The sequence below is a fragment of the Rutidosis leptorrhynchoides genome, chromosome 3 (assembly GCF_046630445.1).
Source record: "Rutidosis leptorrhynchoides isolate AG116_Rl617_1_P2 chromosome 3, CSIRO_AGI_Rlap_v1, whole genome shotgun sequence".
NCBI classification, from domain to species: Eukaryota; Viridiplantae; Streptophyta; class Magnoliopsida; order Asterales; family Asteraceae; genus Rutidosis; species Rutidosis leptorrhynchoides.
Window position 1 is genome coordinate 86,817,218 of NC_092335.1, and position 6,731 is coordinate 86,823,948.

Genomic DNA, 6,731 nt, shown 5'->3' on the forward strand with positions numbered 1-6,731 from the left:
TTTCTCCTCTTCATTCTTCCTGCGGAATGAATTTTCCTTGTCGTCTTTGTTGGGTGAAATCTTCTTCTTGTTCTTTCCTTTCGAGAACAACACTGCATCGGGCTCAAATCCTTTAGCCATTTGCTTGGCTAAAGCTTCTTGATTAGAGAGTAAATTCTCCAATTCTTCAACCGAAGGTTGAGTAGACCACTCCTGAATAGAGGTTATGAACGGGACATACTCTTTCTTCAAACCGCGAATTAGATATCTTCGCAAACGAGCTTCACTAATTTTCTCGTTGGCATCAATCTCTGATATTTCAGAACATAGGTTTTTGACCCGTAAAAAATATTCGGAAACAGTCATACCTTCTTGTCTTAAGATTGCTAACTCGTTTTCCAAGAATTGTAACCTTGCGGTGTTTTTCTTAGAAAAGAGTTTCTCAAGAGTATCCCATACTTTTTTTGGAGAAGTAATATCACGAACATGTTCTATGAAATCTTTGCTAATTGAAGTTCTCAATGCAAAGAGAGCCTTTCCACATCGTATCTTCCATTTTCTTCGAGGCTCTACATTCTCTAGAGTTTATACGGGAATTATGGCATCACCTCCGGCCACAAGTTCCCATAGATCATGACCTTGAAGAAAAGCCTCCATACACATCTTCCAATACTTGTAGTTGTTGCCTACAAGTTTCTCCATTCCATTGACCATACCACCATTGTTTCCATTTGTGTCTTCCATTTTTGATAGCAAGATAACTAGTTTGGAACTTTAAGTAAGCTTTGAGTATTTGCACACAAGAGGTTAACTTAGAACCAAGCTCTACATACCATAAAACAACAAGTTATTTGCTATGAATAAAAGGTTAAGGAAATAATATGAACAAGAATATGAAAAACTAAATGTGTTGGATTGATTTCAAATGGTTACAATTAAATCCTTATATAGAGGATTAAAGCAAAACATAATCATAACATATCAATAAATAGACCTACTTGTAAAGTTAGATGACAACTAGCATACATGTGAACACACTAATATGAAAACTAGCATACATGTGAACACACTAATATGACAACTAGCATACATGTGAACACACGAACAACTAGGCCTAATAAAAAAAATAAAAGGCAACTTGATTATGCAAGTATGCCATAAAAGATAATGTCAAGTTTGCCACTAAACACGTTAACCATTAATTTGGTCAATAATGGCCTAAACCCATTTGAACAAGTTGAGCAACTTGAGCAATAAATTCCAAAATCAAGTTGAGCAACTTGCGCCACTTGAGTTGTGCACTAACATTTTAACATCCATAATCCGGTTAAATTCCCAACCATTCGCTTCACTGATATGTGCAGCAACGTATACGAAATAGTTATATTTTTATTGCGAAATACTATTAAATACGATACAATTTTACACAAGTTATTTATTTTTTATTAGAGTGGATATACCTAAACCTTGCTACAACACTATAGACAGTGTACCTAATCGTACAGTAGTGTAGTTTTTAGTAAGTCCGGTTCGTTCCGCAGGGAGCTAGCCAAGTTTAACGCTATATTTTTAGAACTATATTTGTATATATATATATATATATATATATATATATATATATATATATATATATATATATATATATATATATATATATATATATATAAGTAGTATTATTATTATTATAAAAGGGGGGTTTTTACCGTTTAATGACCGGTTTGTCGATATTATGTCTTTAGTCACAATTAAAACCTAATGTAAAATATTAAATATACAAATAACTTAATTTAAAGCGTAAAGTAAATGACGATAAATAAAATTGCGATAATTAAAAGTGCGATAAATAAAATGACGATAAATAAAATTATGATAATTAAAAAGTACGATAATTAAAAGTGCGATAAGATATAAATAAAGGAATTATGCTTAACCGGATTTGATCCTACGGTTTTCTCTAGAATACGTTTTAATGCTCGGTTGGTATTTTCAACTTGTCCACTTGTTTGTGGATGATAAGCGGTTGAGATTTTATGAGTTACTCCATATCTTCTGAGAACTTTCTCAAGTTGATTATTACAAAAATGAGTACCCCGATCACTTATTAAAGCTTTCGGTGTTCCGAACCTAGCAAAAAGACGTTTTAAGAAGTTGACTACAAATCGTGCATCGTTAGTCAGGAGAGCTTGTGCTTCCGCCCATTTAGATACATAATCAATAGCAACGAGAATGTAGAGATTATTATGAGATTTTGGAAATGGACCCATTAAGTCAATACCCCAAACGTCAAATACTTCACATACTTAAATGACATTTTGTGGCATTTCATCACGTTGACTTATTTTTCCGGCCCTTTGACAAGCATAACAGGATTTACAAAGAAGGTGTGCGTCTTTGAAAATTGTAGGCCAATAGAATCCAGCGTCGTAAACTTTTCTTGCTGTGAGTTGAGGCCCATAATGCCCTCCTGTTGGTCCTGTGTGACAGTGGTTTAAGATTTGACTAGCTTCATCCCCAAATACGCATCGGCATATTATTCCATTGGGACAACTTTTAAACAAATGTGGATCTTCCCAGAAATAGTGTTTTATATCACTAAAGAATTTCTTTCGTTTTTGGTACGACAACCCTTTTTCAAGGAATCCACATACTAAGTAGTTTGCATAGTCTGCAAATCATGGAATTTCATTATAATCTATCTTCAATAGATATTCATTAGGAAAGTTATCTTGTATGGCCGATTCATTTAGAACTTCTAATTCGGGATTTTCAAGACGAGAAAGATGATCAGCGGCGAGATTTTATGCTCCCTTTTTGTCTCGGATTTTAATATCGAACTCTTGTAAGAGTAAGATCCAATGGATTAATCGTGATTTAGCATCTTGTTTTGAAAATATGTATCTAAGAGCAGAATGGTCAGTATAGACCACCGTGTAGCGACCCGACAAAATCGTCATTGACGGCGCCGTCTACTTAGGTCCCGTTACGTGGTCATAAGTCCTTAAGATGACGTTTGACCAAAAATATGTCGCAATCATTTCAAATGTAAAGGACGTTTCAAGTTTACAAAAGTAGTTCAACGACTAGTTACATTACAATGTTTAACGTACAATTGAAACCTATGCGACACAATTTAAAAGCAAGTCAAGGGCTCCAAATATGCATGTATACTCGACATCCAAGCAAGTATCAAAAAGAGTACGGAAGCATGTATCATATAGCATTCAGGGACCTGAGAAAACATAGAGAATCTGTCAACGAAAACGTTGGTGAAATCATAGGTTTAGTAAATGAGTATGTAAGTAAAATAAGTTGAACCACAAGTTATAGTATAAGTCGATTTTCCGAATCGTTTGAATTCCCTAAGTATTGTTGTTTACCGAGCACCCAATTATCAAAGCTTAACCGTATCATTTACCTCAGCATAAAAGTGTTAGAACATACACCGTACCAGAATATATTTCATTCGCTTAACGGTAGCGAACCGTCCGAATGAGGGTTAGTCAAACCCGTATGGATCCACACAACATAGTCTCGCTAACACCATCTGATGTAATTAATGATAATTGAATTGAGGGTTTTCGTTCAAACTCGTCCGTATCTTTGTATTCATATTCGTGTTCGATGTATAAAAGTATGAAAGGTATATATACATATGACATGTATATAAGTATGTAACGTATATGTTTCTCAGCCCACGATTTAAAAATATAAAAGTTGTTGAAAAAGTGGGACTATGATCTCACCTCGAGTGCACGAGTATAAAAGTACTTCACAAAGTAAACGTGTGCATGAAAGTTGCTTAGCCTTGACCTAAACAAGTAAGTTGTATCAATTTACCGATTACGACACAAGGTCGGGTGAAATGTGTTCAATTAGTCCTATGGCTCGTTACGACTCGATTATATAGCATGTGAATCAAATTGTCAAGTTTCATGCAAGAATCAAATATAAAATAAGATTAGAGCGATTGCATAAGTGTTTTGTTAAGTTTGACTAAAAGTCAAACTTGGTCAAAGTCAACAAAAAAAGTCAATGGGGTCGGGTCGGGTCCCGAACTATTTTCATGAGCTTAGAAATCATATATGAGCATGTTGTCCAAGTTTCATGTTGATCGGGGGTGTGTAGCATAGCAAACATTATTCAAAAATCGACAAAGTTGGACAGACCACTTTGGCGCGCCGCGCGGGTATATGGCGCGCCGCGCCATTACCTGTGCAGAGAATTCTGGCAGTTTTCACACTCAAGCACGAATCCAACTTCAAATACCCATAAATCCTAAACCGTAAACATCCAAAACAAGTATCTTATATCGTTGGAAAGGTATTTTGACAAGGAATATAACTAACTACTTTTCACCAAGCAAAAACATCAATTACAATAACCGAAAACTCGTCAATTGATCAATAAAGGTTTATTTTCAAAGTTCAAGTTCATCAAATGCATTTTAAGTTTCGAGAATCCAATTCACACATATGATATGCCGTTTTGAAGGTAATGAAATGTGCGTTACAACTAAACACTTACTAACAACATTTCATGGCATCCAAAGTATCAAAAGTTCATTTCAAGTTCATCAAACCCTAATCAAAATTCACAAACATCACAAATCATGTATTTGAAGTTTTCTTAATCAACCTACGCATCATAACGAAGCTAGTGATACTAGTAACACAATTAAAACATGAACTTTAACAATTAATCAACATTTAATCTTCCAAAATCAAAGATTAAGCACACCTATTTCAAGTTCATTCTAGTTACTCCAAAAATAACAAATCGAGCAAACAAAACATATATTCATGCTAGACACGAGCCATAGACACTAACTAACACCATTTCAAGTATATAAAACGAATTTAGAGAAATCTAGTGTTTTAGAAATGTTACCCAAATGTGATGAAATTGGTACCAAAATGTAGAGGATGAAGAGAGGATCACGAATATGTAATTTGTTTTGATGTTGGCCTCCTAGATCGAATTTAGATGATGATTGAATGAATTGGGTGTTATGGTTGTTCTTGCAACTAGAGAGAAAAGAAGGAGAAAGGAGGTGGAAGGTGGATGGAAATGAATGGATGAGAATGGTGGGTTGACTAGTTGACCTAGTCAACTAGTTTGCCCACTTGACAACTTCGGTCCCTCAAGTTTCAAAGCGGGTGCGTGAATTAACCGAACGAATATTTTAAAAACGCTAAAGTAACCGAGAGATGTTATAATTAAATAACAGAAATATTAAGAACGTTAGTTAACGAAAACTACGAATTTGAATAACGAAAGGTATTATTTAAAAAAAAAATAGTGTTAAAAATAAATTTTAACGGAAAAACGCGGGATGTTACATTACCTACACCTTAAAAGAAATTTCGTCCCGAAATTTAGTTTGAAGTAATAGTCGATGTCTCTTACTCGAGACCTTACGTTGTCAATGCTATGAATAAGTGAAGATACGTCCTTGGGCATTCTCATGAACTTTGACATTCGGGATTTCACGTTGTATTAAGGCTTGATTTTACGATCCACAACTTCAACCGGTTTTCCCACGAAGGGGAGTTTGTCATCGATAGTAAGTTTATCTAGAATGGTAGCACGTTCCTGTTCCGTAGGACACGTCTCTAAGTTTGTTACATGGAACGTAAGGTAAACGGAAACTTAATTGGGTCGGAAGTTCTAAACGGTAGGAAACGGTTCCAATACGCCCCAAGATTTCAAAAGGATCAATATTGCGGATATAAATTTCCTCGATTTCCCGAAACGGATTACACCTTTCCAAGGTGTGGTTTTCAATATTACACGGTTACTGACTTTAAATTTGAGAGATTTTCATCTAACATTGGTATAACTCCTTTGGCGACCACGGGCCGTCTTGAGCCCTTCTCGGACTTGAACTATCTCAAAGGTTATTTCTTGAATGATTTCGGATCTGATGATTTGCTTGTCACCTACTTCGGTCCAACGAATAGGAGAACAACATTTGTGGTTATATAAAGTTTCGAAAAGTGCGCGTTAACACGCGAGTGGTAACTACTGTTGTAAGAGGGATCAACTAAAGGCGACAATACAAGTTTGTAACATGTCTTTCCAAGATGTAAATTGTTCGTTTGCTTAGCTCGTCTGTTTGTGGAAGATACGCAGTACTCACGTCTAAACGTGTTCCGAAGGCTTCTTGTAAACAAGATGTGTAACGAGTATTTTCGATCCGGGATAATTGACAATGATACACCGTGTTGGAATATAATTTCTTAAGATATGCTTGGACAAGTTAGTTAGGGTTCGAAAGCGTTTGTTGGAACAGGTTTCTTGTCGGCTACTGAAAAATGTTCGTAAGGGCTAGTCACCCTCGTGGCGAATACTAGTAACACGTGAAGAGTCTCTCTCTCCATTGAGAAATTATATAAAAAGGTTTCCGTATATGGAAGCACGAGCGAAAAGATAGGAGTGAAATGAGAACTTAGAACAGGATGAGTTTACGTCTTGAGGTAGCCACATCGCGCATCTAGTGGTCAAATGTTGAGACGGGGTGGGAAACGAGATAGTACACGTAGTTGTATAGTTCGGAGTTGAGTAGTAATACTAGACGGTAACGGTGAAATAACAGAGTTATGTAATGTGGTACGTGATGACGAGAAGGTTGATTGAATCCATAATTAAGTACTCAAATTCTTCGTGTAAAATGACGAATTTCAGTTTACTTAACTTCGAGTCGAGAGAGTATGCCTTTCCGGCGTTCAAGTAGAAATATTTCCATTTTTTTT